The following is a 14,824-nucleotide window of genomic DNA, read 5'->3' on the forward strand; positions in this document are numbered from 1 at the left end:
GCATGCGGTTATTCAGCCCCCTTTAAAAAAAAACAAAAAAAAAACGGTTTAGACACCTCTGACATGAGTAGTTTTCTTGGAAAAAATTGTAAAAGCACAGCTTAGTGACTTCTTAATGAGGAATAACATTTCCGATAGATTCCAGTCAGGTTGTAGAGCTGGTCATAGTACAGAATCTGCTCTTTTGAGGGTCTCTAATGATATCCTATGAGGTGTTGATTCTGGAAACCGTGTTGTTTTGCTTTTGTTAGATCTTACAGCGGTATTTGATATGGTTGATCACAACATTCTCATTGATCGTCTTTGGGATAAGGTTGGTATTCATGGCTTAGCCCGGAAATGGTTCACTTCCTATTTGAAGTTAGGACTTTTTCAGTCAGTTTAGATTATTTTTCTTCCGTTACCCCTCTTGTGTGGTTCCAAAGGGCTCTATACTGGGACCAATTTTATTTTCCCTTTAAATGCTCCCTCTAGGTTCTATTTATGAGAAATTTGGGATTCAGTATCATTTGTATGTGGATGATTCTCAAATTTACTTACCATTGAAACATGGGCATAAATTTGCCATTAAGTCTCTTCATGCATGTTTGGCCGAAGTTAAGTGTTGGCTTGCGAATAACTTTCTCCAATTAAATGAGGACGAGACCGCGATGATTTTATTTGGAAATATGGGTAGTGTGGATGATGACTGCCTGGGGTTGTTTTCTGGGGAAAAAAATGTCTAGCGTGAGGTTTGGTGTCATTTTTGACTCTGAGCATAAATTTGACCGGCAAATCATTGCTGTCGTTAAGAATAGTTTCTTCCATCTTAGATCAATATCTAAATTGAAATCTATCCTTTCTTTTGACGATATGGAGAAGGTTGTTCATGCCTTTGTGTCATCCCGTTTGGATTTTTGTAATGTGCTACATCTGTGTGTGAGTCAGGCTCCTCTCTCCTGTTTGCAGCTCGTTTAGAGCTCAGCTGCCAGACTTTAAACGGGTACTAAGAAGAGAGAGCACATTACTCCAGTGTTAATTAAATTACATTGATTACGATAAAGAATTCAATACAAAGCGTTGTTATATGTTTTTAAGTCTCCGCATGGCCTAGCACCGGAGTATGTTACTGATTTAATCAGCCGCTATCAATCCAGTAGATCTCTGCGCTCAAATGATCAATTGCTTCTCATGATTCCACGATCCCGTTTAAAATGTAAAGATGATCGGGCTTTCTCTGTTGTTGTTCCTAGGCTCTGGAATGACTTTCCTCTGTCTGTAAAAACTTGTCCTTCATTGAGTACTTTTCAGAGTGCATTTACAACTTATTAGTTTTCTTTAGCATTTGATAATGCTTTGTAACTTGTGTATGTTATGTGCTGTGTTTTTTGTCTCTGTTTTTATTTTCTCTTTTATACATTCTGTACACACTGGTTCCACTTGTGGTGTTGAAAGTGCTCTGTAAATAAAGTCGAGTTAAATTGAGTTGAGGGATGAAATAAAATTAAAAACAGGAGAAACATATTTGACAGCAATGCAGAATGCCTTTTTTATTTTTTGAATTGAATTCACCTGAATTTTGTTTTTCAATTTTGAAATAAAGTAAATGATGTCTGACCAATTTGGTTGGCCGCCTGGGCGAAAAATGCCAGGGCCGATTTTTTTTGTCCCAGTCCAGCCCGGCCTTAGACAGAATGTATCCACTTTTCATGACCTTGAACCTCCAGCTGTTTATGTGCATTGTGAGTTCCCCAGTAGAAAAACTAAAATCTTCAAGAACTTCAACAACATTTCTTTAAATATAATTTTAACTATAATCACTTCCAACATAACCTATCCATGTGTGCTTTGATTATCAATTTCAAATAAATTTGATGCACCATATTTTTTAAAGCCATACATATTTTTCACGTTTGCTGTACTGCTTCATTAATTTAATTGTTTCTTAATGAGAAATATCTTCTTCATGTGCAGGACTGTATCCTCACAGCATCCATTAATTGGAGACACTTTTACTGTCAGACATACCTTTTAAATTGATGCTGTCATCCAGAGCAATTGATAAAGAACAGTGTTGATTTTTATAAAATATCACCTCAGGATACCATTTAAGATCACATATATCAGATAACAGAATAGTTGTGATCAGTTCTGGTGAATCTTTTTTATTTTCCTCTTTCTGCGCTCGCCATTTCTTCCATATGTATCAATTAAAGGAGCAAACTAGCGACTTGCGAACTATTGCAAAAATTCAACATATGAGTTCTATTATACAAGCAAACATATTTTCTATTGGAGCACCTGCAGGGAGCTGCATAGAAACAGAAACTGCTTGAAATCACAGAAGCTCCAGAGAAAAAGTTAGAAATTGGTAACTGGGAATAATGATGGGAAATTATGTAAAATAGGAAATGATGTATTGCAGGGAAATGATTGTGGGAAATATTAGAGGATTAAGCTTGAGATGTGCCTCAGACATGGATGATTAGTTGCTGAGCTGCTGATTGGATGAAGAGAATAGAGGCGGGGCTCAGAGAGGGTGAAACAGAGCTGATCAAATCCCAGACACAGTTAGAATGGCAGGAATGCTCTTAACAAAGATCCGTTCACTTGGTGAATTCTTCCACCATAAAGTGATCTTGCTACCTTCAGATGCACCAGGTTGCATCCAGTTCACATTTTCCTAAATCCTGTTTGTCTCTGAGCCCCTGCTCTGTGTCTACAGCAGCTCATGCTTTGTCTTACAGATGCTGTCAAATGGATGTTTGATTCAGGGATTCAGTGTAACTACAAATGCTGCAGCTATATTAAAGAGCACTGCCATAAATTCTGTGTGTTACTTTGCATAATGTTAATAAATGTTTAATGGTGTTTTTCTCTCGTCTTCAGTTCTTTCACACAAGCGCATAGTCACATAAAAGCGATGATGTTGGACTCAGATGACCAAACGCAAACATGACATGGTCTACTGTCAGCAGAGCGACATGTTTTACAAACGCAAACTGTAATATTAGAAAAATGTGACATAGTCAGAGTATCACAGCTGCAGCTGACACAAGCAGGAAGACAGAAAATCACAGACAGTGTGAAGGCCTAAATGAACGGGCGAATCCTAAAACTGTAATATGAATGTGTTGATTGATGTGTTCTTATGGCGTGTTTGACAATTTCAGCCTTATTCTTTCAGCTCAGCTGTGTGTCGATGTTTCCACAGTAAAAGCCTTGGGACTGAATAAGTGGTCAACTCACTTTTAAGAACTTCAAAAATCAGATTAATATATTTAAAACACTCAAAAGTGTTCCAAATATTGTTCTAAATTAACTCCAAATATCATCAAAATGAAAAATCCATTCATGCCAAATAGAGAAACTGAATCCCAATTTTTACTGAAGAATCCCCCACGTTTCCTGAGCCTACATAGCAAAAGGTGAGGCGCTACATGACCAGTCCATAAGCACCCCTACCTATTTCTGTTAACCTAAAATAAACATTCATATTAAATGTAATTTCAAAAGGCCTACCAAACTCTCACATAACAGATAGTCAAATATCTAACTTCACTGCGGTCCATTTTTCCATACCTGCCATTGTTCCGGGGAAGAAATTTGCATTCAGAAGAAACAAACATGAAGGAGAGGGAAGTTTAATTAAATAAATGAATAAATTGGTAATACTCAACAGGAGGACTCAGACCATGCAAGCAGAAACAAGGAGCTCACACCTAAGAGAGAAGTCCTTTCTATTCCAGCTCTTAAGGCCATGATGTGTGTGTCAGGGAACGTTTAATGACTTGGCCACTGACTTTCAGCTTACTTTCTAATTCACCAAGACATTCTGTTGATGTGATGGTAGCAGTGCTTTTATAGAGCTGATCTTTTATCTAGAATATTTAATGTGCTCCGAAGCAGCAGCCTGTACTACGAAGCTAGGTAACTGGCTTATCCAAGTAAATTCAGGAGTAACTTTGTGACTTTGGGTGTAACTTCCCAATTTACCTGTACTACAAAAGATGGATAGGTGTTTCCCAAGGTCTGTTGCCATGGCAATTTTCGCTGCATTTCTAAACTGCTCCAAGCAGGGAGGAGCTCTTCATTAAATAACAGGCTACTTTCTGAGATGTAGCCCATCTGTGGGCTATAATTGATCCAGTCATCCAAGTGTTTTCACATATTTAAATACAGAGACAGGGTGGGGGTTAATAAATCAAGTAGAAAATAGTGCTGCAGGCTCGCTGCGAATGACACTCGACTCTGTAGCCCCACTAATAAAGAAAATAATTAAACAAAGATGGTTAGCTCCATGGTATAACACTGAAACTCGCAAATTAAAGCAAATATCACGGAAACTTAAGAGGAATTGGCGTTCCACCAAACTGGAAAATTCTCGTTTAATTTGGGAAGATAGAAAGGCCCTCCGTAAAGCCAGAGCAGCGTACTACTCGTCATTAATAGAGGAAAATAGGAACAACCCCAGGTTTCTTTTCAGCACTGTAGTCAGGCTGACAGAGAGTCACAGCTCTATCAAGCCAAGTATTCCCATAGCTCTCAGTACTTATGATTTCATGAGCTTCTTTAATGAGAAAATTCTAACTAGACCTGCTCTCAACTGGCACCAATTTATCTCGAAACTCAGGTACCTTAGAAACAGCTGTAAAACCTGATATATATTTAGACTGATTTGCTTCCCTCAATCTTTATCAACTAACTTCAATAACTTCTTCATCTAAACTATCAATCTACCTCTTAGACCCCATCCCAACTTGGCTGCTTAAAGAAGTTTTACCCTTAGTCAGCACTTCTTTACTATCAATCTTTTATTATTAATAGGCTATGTACCACAATACTTTAAAGTAGCTGTAATTTAACCTCTTCTTAAAAAGCCCAACCTTGATCCACGGTGTTTTCTCTCTAAGAAAACCAAACAGCTGTGTGACTTTCTACATAACAATAGTTTATTTGAGGATTTTCAGTCAGGATTTAGAGTTCATCATAGCACAGAGACAGCACTGGTGAAAATTACTAACGACCTCCTTATTGCATCAGACAAAGGACTTGTCTCTGTACTGGTTTTATTAGATCTTAGTGCTGCATTTGATGCCATTGACCATCAGATCCTATTGCAGAGACTGGAATATTTCATTGGCATTAAAGGAACCGCTCTAAGCTGGTTTAAGTCCTATTTATCAGATCGATTTCAGTTTGTACATGTTAACGATGAGTCCTCCATGCACGCCAAAGTTAGTCATGGAGTTCCACAAGGATCTGTCCTCGGACCAATCCTCTTCACTTTATATATGCTTCCTTTAGGCAATATTATCAGGAAATATTCCATAATCTTTCATTGTTATGCAGATGATACTCAGTTATATCTATCGATCAAGCCAGATGAAACATCAGTTAGCTAAATTCTAAATGTGCCTTCAGGACGTTAAAACCTGGATGACCTGTAATTTTCTCATGTTAAACTCAGATAAAACTGAAGTTATTGTTCTGGGGCCTAAGCACCTCCATGACGCATTATCTAAAGATATAGTTACTCTGGATGGCATCGCCCTGGCCTCCAGCACCACTGTGAGGAATCTCGGAGTTCTTTGATCAGGACTTGTCGTTTAAGTCTCAAATTAAGCAAATTTCAAGAAAATTCCTCCTCTTTCTCTCCCTATTTATGTGACCTCATCCCATTAATACATGTTACTAACTTGACTTCTTCCCTTTCACAATGTGTACACATATGAGGAATTTGACTCTGGATTGTACAATGCTCACGATGTGCTTACTTATACAATAACATAATTTCCCATAGTCTGTGTGCTTTCTTGTCACTCTCCTCTCTCTTCCTGCAGGTGTTTCTGGCTCTGGAGCTGTGGAGTCTGGATCTGTGGTTGTGAGTCACCTGCAGCCCCCGTGTTCCTGCTCGACACCCTCTGCCACAATTATTATTAGTAGTCCTATTATTATTATTATCATCATTAACATTAAGATCATTATCATAAACATGCCAGATTTTTGTGTCCCTCACCCCTAACCAGTCGAGGGAGATGGCCGCCCACCCTGAGCCATGGTTCTGCTCGAAAATTGCAAATTTTCTTCACAATTGACTCTGAGTAGGTTGAACTCCCTTCGTAGTACAGGCCACAGGTTAGACGTTCAGCATATGTTACCCTGGTGATCTAACCTGGTTAGATATGAACCACTGTTTTCTGGATAAGCTCAAATCCTGCTTCGTGGTACTGGTATGAGTATGAATGGGTTTTGTTTATTTTCTTGTCTTTTGGATGATTGGTGTCTGCCTGGTGTGTTTTGGTTTTGTCTGTCCCTTTGTGTTTTCTCTGCATGTTGTCATGAAGCTGGTGAGCTCAGTCTCTGGCACTCCCACACCTGAGGTTGATCTCCACTCACACACCTGTCCTGCATCACTGCCAATCGCCACCACTACTCAATCTAACTTAAATTCTCTGTGTTCAAGAAAACTTTTGGTAGGGCCTGCATCCTGGTTGACACCGCTGGCATGTTGTCATGAACCTGGTGGGCTCAGTCTCTGGCACAAACAATGTGCGTAGCACGGAAAACACACAGCAATGAACAAGACACAGCGATCTTTAAATATCCCTTGAAATTTCTTAACAGAAATTCACCACATGAAGCTTGTACAAGTTACAATAACAACAACAAGAACTATCTGCTGCCCAGACATACTAAAGCCTTTTACGTGTCGCTTTGATAGCAAGTAGATGTGTCAGTCCTTTTAGGAAATCCGGCGGAGTTTCTCTCGGCTCGGTTCTGACGATGCCGGTAGCTTCACGGCACAGCTGATTCTTTGGCGGTGGTAAGTTTCATACCTCCGTTGACAGAATGGCTGTACTTCCAGGGACTACTCCACCCCCTGAAAGCTTTAGCCAATACAAACCTTTGGTTTGGTTTTAAAGTTTAGTGTTCACAGGTAGGTGTGAATTAACGGATTAGGGCCATATGGGCTATTGTGTGGTCACGCCGCATGGGCAGGCTTTGGGGATTCCAACAGGTCCATTTTTGTTGTCATGGTTGTGAGGCCCAACACTTAGTAACTACAACACTACTTCCCACTGATATCTGCAGGTTATCTGGTATCACACGAACTGTTTTCTTCTATTGAATCATCCAAAAGTCCGGATGAAACATGGCTGCCTCACAAAGTGAAGACATTCAGTTTACATCTCCATGAAGCAGAGCATTCTTCATCATCTGAATCATTTTACTGGTCAATGAGAACAAACAGCATCCTCTCTATCCAATAACAAAACATTATTAATCCATGTATTAATTAGTTTGAAGTGTTTATTGTATGAAGTGAAAGAAAAGCTGATAGTGTTCACAGCCATATTTTCTAACTACTTCTTTTTATTCTGAACATTTGATCAAACATTTGAAAGAGACAGTTCTACAGCCATGTAATGCAGTAAGTAGGACAACTAGGTAGGTTTCTTGAAACTGAATAATGTGATTTAGGCATAAAGTAAAAGAAAATGGTTGAACTGTAGAACAATATCTATGCAATTACTTTAACGTTGCAATATGTACATTAGTTATCGTGTGCATTCCACTAAGAATAAGCCATACACATTTAAACAAATAAAGATTCATATAATGAACTCATAATCCCAAAGTTTTGCACATAGTTTTTATTTGATGCACCTGAAATTTCATTGTGCAAGTAATTTGAAAAAACAAAAAGCCGTCTTTGAGATTAGACTCAGATAAATGGTTGCCTTGACTTCCATTTACCAGCAGATGTAATTGGAGCTGAAGGTTTCAGCAGCTTGTAACACTGACACTATTTGGAACCAATTGATTCAAACTGTGTGAAAAACACTGCATAATAACTACTTGTTTGGGGCACCACCTTTTTAATAAAAGGATTGGGGTTTTTTTTCTGAATTCAAACTACATTGTTAATATCATTAATCTTTTAATTAATTCATTTGATAGATTGACTTCTTCTTCTGATTCAAAGAAAATACAGACAACTTTTTACAGATTAAATTAGGGTATTTATTGCCAAATACCTAATACATGAATTAATCAACAAACAAACACAACAGATAAACAGTAGACGTTTTAATGAAAAACCTGATCTTATTGGCAGTAGTGTAGTATGTGATCTGATGGTAAGACGCTAACTTACTGTGTTGCATGAATTGCATTCATGGGAGATAACTTTATTTACAAAACACATTTCATACAGAGGGTAAATTCAATGATATTCATCATCTTGTGTAACAATGTTACAATATAGATCATTGACATTAGGTCTGACAATACCAGTAACTTAGAGCTGCTAAACCCAGTCTACACATGAGAAATGAAGTTGTATTGGTGGGATGTATCTCCTGCTCGTTTGACCGCCATGGCGTCTAGACCCTTCAGTTGCTCTGCCCCTCGTCTCTTCCGCCAGACATCCTTAATATTGACACACTTTCAATTTTTAAATCCCTCCTGAAAACACATCTTTTTAAACTTTATGGGGTGGTGATGACGCTATGGAGAAGACTATGCCTTTGACTATTCCCACTGTGACCCATCCACCATTGTGTCCCTGAGCAAGACCCCTAGTTGCTCCAGAGGCGTGCGACCTCTGACATGTATAGCAATTGTAAGTTGCTTTGGATAAAAACATCAGCTAAATTAAATTTTTTTTAAAACAACTGGCATTTCCCATGTGATCACCATTTATTGATCATCATTGTTGCGCTTCTATAAATAACATCACAGAGTACGGTCTAGACCTGCTCTTATATGAAAAGTGCTGTGAGATAACTGTTGTTGTGATTTGGCGCTATATAAATAAAATTGAATTGAATTGATCAGGTCACAGCAATCTTTGTTTAAAATAGTTTGTCCCCTGATTTTATGCACTGTAATTATAGTTGTTAATTTTATTGATTTATTGCTATGTTTTTGTTTTATGTTTTGAGGTGACCTTGAGTGTTCTGAAAGGCGCCTACAAATAAAATGTATTATTATTATTAAAAATCAAATAGCCATTTTGTGTGACTTCTTGTTCTATGTTCAACTTTCTGTTCACATGTGGTCAAGGTCACTCTAATCTGAGGTGAGCACAATTTTATTATTTTTGTTGCTTCAAAAGTAAAACATTTGCAATTTACATTTTATGTAATCCAACTTTGTTAGGTGTGAATGTTCAAAATGATAACTTTGCACAAAGTAGAGGAGAGAATAACATGTCTTTTGATACTTCAGCTGAAGTGCTCTGTTAAGATCAATATTCACAATTAAGTGTTCTAATTGTTTGATAATCCAGTGTGACAACTTACCTGCCGATAGGGCACTCTATTCATCAGTCTACAACTCCATAATGAGATAGGATATGAAGATGTAATGAAAATGTCTGCCCAAGACTTACTTTCATTTGGTATGACATTTGTACCATTGTGATGTACGGTGCCCAGTAAATATTAGACGGTGTGAAAAGTGTGACAACATAACCCGCTCTCCCCTACAGATGTGTAAGATGTACAGGTGTGAAGATCAGTGCAGAATTAATAAAACATCTAGCTGAACATTATTACACCTCTGCACTCCAAAGATAATCAAGTAAAGACCTGCTCAAAAAATAATACTAAACTAAAACTAAAAAAAGGAACAGTTTCATTTCATAGATCTCTCCTCTTGTATTGCGTGGTCAAGGTTAGGTCTTCAGGATTCTGAAAAAGTGAATATCTGCCATTCACCGGTCTTGTGTAGAGTTTTGTGTGCATGCCGTACAGCCGACAACTGCATGCACGTCGCGGTTGCTCGCGGGTCTATTTCAAGTAGCCGGCTGTTTAAAAACAATATAATATTCTATGTTTGGTTCATCAATGGTGATAAATTATCCAAAAGTCCCGCGAGGTGCGGTCAACTTGGCACAACACCAGTGAAGCTGGAGCTCAGTCTCTTCTGCCACTACACACATACACGCTACTCCTTCACATGCGCACTGACCCAGGGTTAGGGTTACAATTTTGGATTTATTTATGCACTTTAAAACTTTTTTTCGTTTTAAATGTTTATTTACAGCATTAAACGTTGAAATGTATATTAACTTATTGGCAGAAAACAGATAGTTCTATGTGAAATCATGCGTAGAGCACCCCCATATTGCCAAAATGGGTGATCCTTGTTTCACTGCGAAGCTTCGACTGTGAGATTGACAGTCGAATCAGGCTCTGCCCATCAAAGCACCAATTCTTTGACTATTCGGGGTCAGTCCTAGAAAACAATAGGTGAGTAAAAAGTATATTTTATTTTAAATGTACTCAGAGTCCAGCCATTTCAAAATACTCATAAAAGTACAAATGCAGGGACTGAACTACTACAGTAAAAGTACTGTAGAAAGAGTATGCCTACTACTACTACTACTACTACTACTACTACTACTACTACTACTAATAATAATAATAATATAATAATAAATAATCAAGTGAGAAAGAGACGCTCAGCACAAATATTCAGTTATATTCAAACGTGTCAGATTAATACAAAACACAGAATGATCAAATTTAATATTCTGCATTGTATTACCATACCTCATATACAGTGCATCGGTTTTAATACCTCTTCCTTTTGGAAATAACTTTATTATGGCCTCCTTTTATTTATAATTAATATTTTTTTGCAATATATCCCAACATATGTTGGCCTTTTTGGACTGCTACAGCTCACTGCCCATCGTGTTACACCTTATTGTGTATTGTGTAAGGTTGTTGTCTGAGTGTCATCAGCCAGCTGTCTGCAGTGGCGGCTCCTGCCAAATCTCTCAGGGGGGGCAATTAATAATAACTATCAATATTTTTTTACAGTCTTAGTTATTAGCTTAGCCTCTGGCATTTTACGGAGCATAAATTAGCCTAGTGGCTAGCGGACTTTTCCTCTCCTCATAGCTTAACAAATTACATATATTATTTATACTGTGTCTTACTCACCACTGGTAAAGTCACTGCATCTCAACACCACGGTTGAATTTTCAGCCTGAATGTACATTTTCTACAGCTCCTGGTCGTAATGAGAGCAACAAGCTGGAGGACCGCCGAGTCGTTTTCAGGTGGCAGAAGCGTAGCTCTGCTGCTGGGCGCATGACGTAAACACGTAAGTGCAGGCCCTCCCCGAACCCATAGAGATTGCATTGCAGTGGCCGCAACACGAAATAAACTGCCTCTACATGAAAGTCCATGAGAGAGACCTGGGTGATTTATAACCAGACTGAATTCGCCCCAAAAGAAGGCTTAGTCGGAGCTGTCTTACTACAATCTTTTTCGTCCGTTCTGATAAAATCAGACATGTTAATATGAATGTCTTCACTCTTGCGATAATGTTAAACATGTTTGATTTTTCTTCCTGTTTTTCTTCATGATGAGGACGGCTTAGATAAAAACAATCCTGATGGAGTCGCATTATGTGTGATGCTGCATGATTCCTATTCTTCACAGAATCCTATAATCTCCAGGACTAAAAACAAGGAGGTGTGACAGATTGTTGCTAGACGTGAGTGTGTCAGACCTTTCTGCTGATGTAAGGTAGGCAGTTGAATTCTAAACAGTTGGCCTTTAGGGCCCGTATCCACCAAAGCATTTTTTCAGCAGCTGAAAACGCCAGCTGCTGTTCTGAAAACGCGCTAGGGTACGCCTTGGAGGCACAGCATTTTTTTCGAGACGCTGTGGTTGCTATGATACATAATTTCCGTGGAGGTGATGTGTTGCAAGTAGCCTAGGCTAGCTAATTTCACTGTGTAGAAAATGTCAACACAAAGTAGGGGAGGCTTACTTGCTCTGGCCCTTGCTCTGCATGAAGAGAATACTGAAACATGAGGACAGACTCTCCGTACGTGGGTCCATGACATTTTGCGGGCAAGCAAACAACTCAGCGAGTAGGCACATCACTTCGGATATGCTCAGTGTGGTATTTGTCCCGCCCCACCTACACTGTAATTGGACGGAAGTGACAGTGACGAGCGCAGCTTTTTTCCCAAAGTTGAACATTTTTCTACTATCGGCGAATGGAAAAAAAAGACGCTTAGCGCCTCGTCACGCTGCTGGCTTTTTTGTCAGCTTGTAAAAACGCGGCGCTCCCATTGCAATGAATTTAAAAAGGACACTGGAGTCAGAAAAAAACGCTTTGGTGGACACAGGCCCTTAGTTTCATATCATCTGAAGAGTTGTGTGTTCTCTCCAACACCAACCCCTGCAGTACTCCACTTCATACAGGACCCTGTTCTGATACAGTTCCTCTAACCCGTTCTCATCAAATATGGACACTAATATGATGCTAAAAGAGTACCCAGGGCGTTAAAAAGCAATGCCAAAGGGCCTTGGGATAATTTATATTCAATTCCATTATGGGTGATTCCTTTGAATAAGGAGGAAGATCTTAATGTAATAGACAGGGGCTCGACATCGAAAGCAAAGAGCAAAGGTGATAAAGGACAACCTTGGCGACGTCCACGTCCAAGGGTAAAATTATCAGAATAAACATCATTAGTACGGACACTGACCTTGGGGGAAAAAATAAAGGAGGCGAATCCGAATGTCTTTAGGACTGCAAACAAGTACTCCCACTCTACCCTATCAAATTCCTTTTCAGCATCTAAAGAAATCACGAGACCAGGAGGTTCAGCCGAATGTTTTGAGTAATTTATTTTGAATAGTGTACGGGTATCTTAAACAACTGACCTTTTATAACTCTGAGAAAACGCCGCCTTCTGACCAATCAGCTCTCTTGGAAAATGACATCACCACCTGTAGGAACTCCCACAGATGGTTTTAGCCAATAGGCTGTTTTATGTTTGCAGCGGTGATGTGGAGAAACTCTTGACTGTGGCGATTCTACAGAGACTGATTATAAGCCTTAGGCTAATTTTGCCTACAGGTTTTTACAGTAAAGCAGGATCAGCCTACTTACTGCCTTTAAATGTGTTTAATATTTTTTATTTGCTCCCAATCCGTTTCACACACCCTGACGCAGCCGTTAAAATAAATGGGTTTTATTTTTCTTATGAGGCTGAATGTTAAATGTAATGTAATGCAGCATGTAATGTTAAATGCTCTGTATTTGTATAGCGCCTTTCTAGTCTTTTCGACCACTCAAAGCGCTTTTTACACTACATCTGCATTCATACACTGACAGTGCTCAAACGGAAACTAGCATTCACACTCAGACTGGCAGAACAGAGGCAAAAATTTCATGCCCAAGGACACTTCGACACGCAACCAGGGGGAGCCAGGGATTGAACCGCCGACCTTCCGGTTAACGGCTGTTTATTTAGGTTAGTATAGCTTTCTAAGGCCTACTACAGAGACTGTAGTCATGTTCTGTCCCACCTTTTGCGATGTGGGTGCAAAAGGTGGGACGGTGAGTTTTCAGCAACCTAAATGTTGAGATTCAGTCTTTCAAACATTATTTGAGCACATTTTATGGCATGAATGGAGTTTTCGTTTCATTGCTTTATGAAGTTAATTTAGAACAATGTTTGGAGTGTGTTAAATAAATTAATCTCATTTGTGAAGTGGCGAAAGGTTTTTTAAAGTGAGGGAGAACAGCCCGAGTCTTTTAATGTGGAGATGCCGACACACAGCTGAAAGAATAAGGCTGATATTTTCATACAGCTCATGAGAACACTTATTATATTATTATTATAGACTACTCCTGTTCATTTAGACAAGTCTCCCTGCATGTGTCAGATGCAGACGTGCTACTGTTGTATTTCTGTAGTGTTTAATTTAAGTTCATAAAATATGACGCTCTGCTGACAGTGGACTTGTTCATGTCTGTGATTGGTCATCTGCTGCTAACACCGCCTCTTTTATGTGAACTGCTGGATTGGGAAACCAATTTTTGGTTTATGTGTGTAGCTTAATTTGTAATATTATTATTTTTTAATTATTTATACCACAACTGTCACGATCCTGTCCTGAGCGTGTCTGGGTTTCAGTCCTGTCTGTGTGTCTTGGTGCGGAGTCTGGGTTTTTGTTCCATGTCTGTGTTCCTAGTCCTGTGTTTTAGTTCTTGTCGTAGTATTTGATTCTAGTTCTTTCTCTGCATCTTTTGGGTTTAGTCTGCTGGGTACTCTGTGTTCTCATTTCTCTGTTATGATCCCTGTGTTATAGTTGGTTAGGTGTCATTTATGTTCTCTGCCGGTTTCAGTAATCTGATTTTGTTCATTCAGCTCTAGTCTCTGTTTAGCCTTTATTATTCATCCACATCTTATTTAGTATCTGTCTTGCCTCGTATCTTAGTCCTGTATCTTAGTTTATGTGTTAAGTGTTCACTCCCGGTCTGTGTACTTCTGTGTTTTGCATCTGCGTCTCCCTGTTCCCCCCTGCTGTCTCTCTGCCTGCCTGCATGTCTGTTTTTCCATGCTGTCTCTCTGCCTCCGTAACCCTGATCCCAGTCACCTGTGTTGCTCCCGCCCTGCTCATTAGTCCTGGTGTATAAATGTCTGGTGTCTCATGTCAGTCCTGTCCTGTCGGATGTCGCATGTATAGCCTGTTGTATTAAGTTGCTGCTCTTGGATGTTATCAGTTTCCTGTACCTGGGAGTTCTGTTTGTCATGCTTGGGATTAATAAACCCTGGAACTCAATCTCAGCTCACAGTGTCATCCGTTTGGGCTCTCCCCTGCTCTGCGCACCCAGCGATCCCGACAACTACCTTTATTTTTTTTAAAAATACAGCAAGAAAGTGTCAAGTAGTCAAGAAGTAACAAAACTGGTTAGAGCCAGCTGACGGTTTAAAAGAGAAAAAACAATCTCTGATAGGCAGAGATGCAACGTGAGTCGCATTCTACCAAGCACCACGTCTGTACAAACCCCACGT

Source organism: Micropterus salmoides, unplaced genomic scaffold (assembly GCF_014851395.1).
Source record: "Micropterus salmoides isolate LMB-PRFRI ecotype aquatic unplaced genomic scaffold, ASM1485139v1 Ms_hic_scaffold_19, whole genome shotgun sequence".
In the NCBI taxonomy this organism is placed as follows: domain Eukaryota; kingdom Metazoa; phylum Chordata; class Actinopteri; order Centrarchiformes; family Centrarchidae; genus Micropterus; species Micropterus salmoides.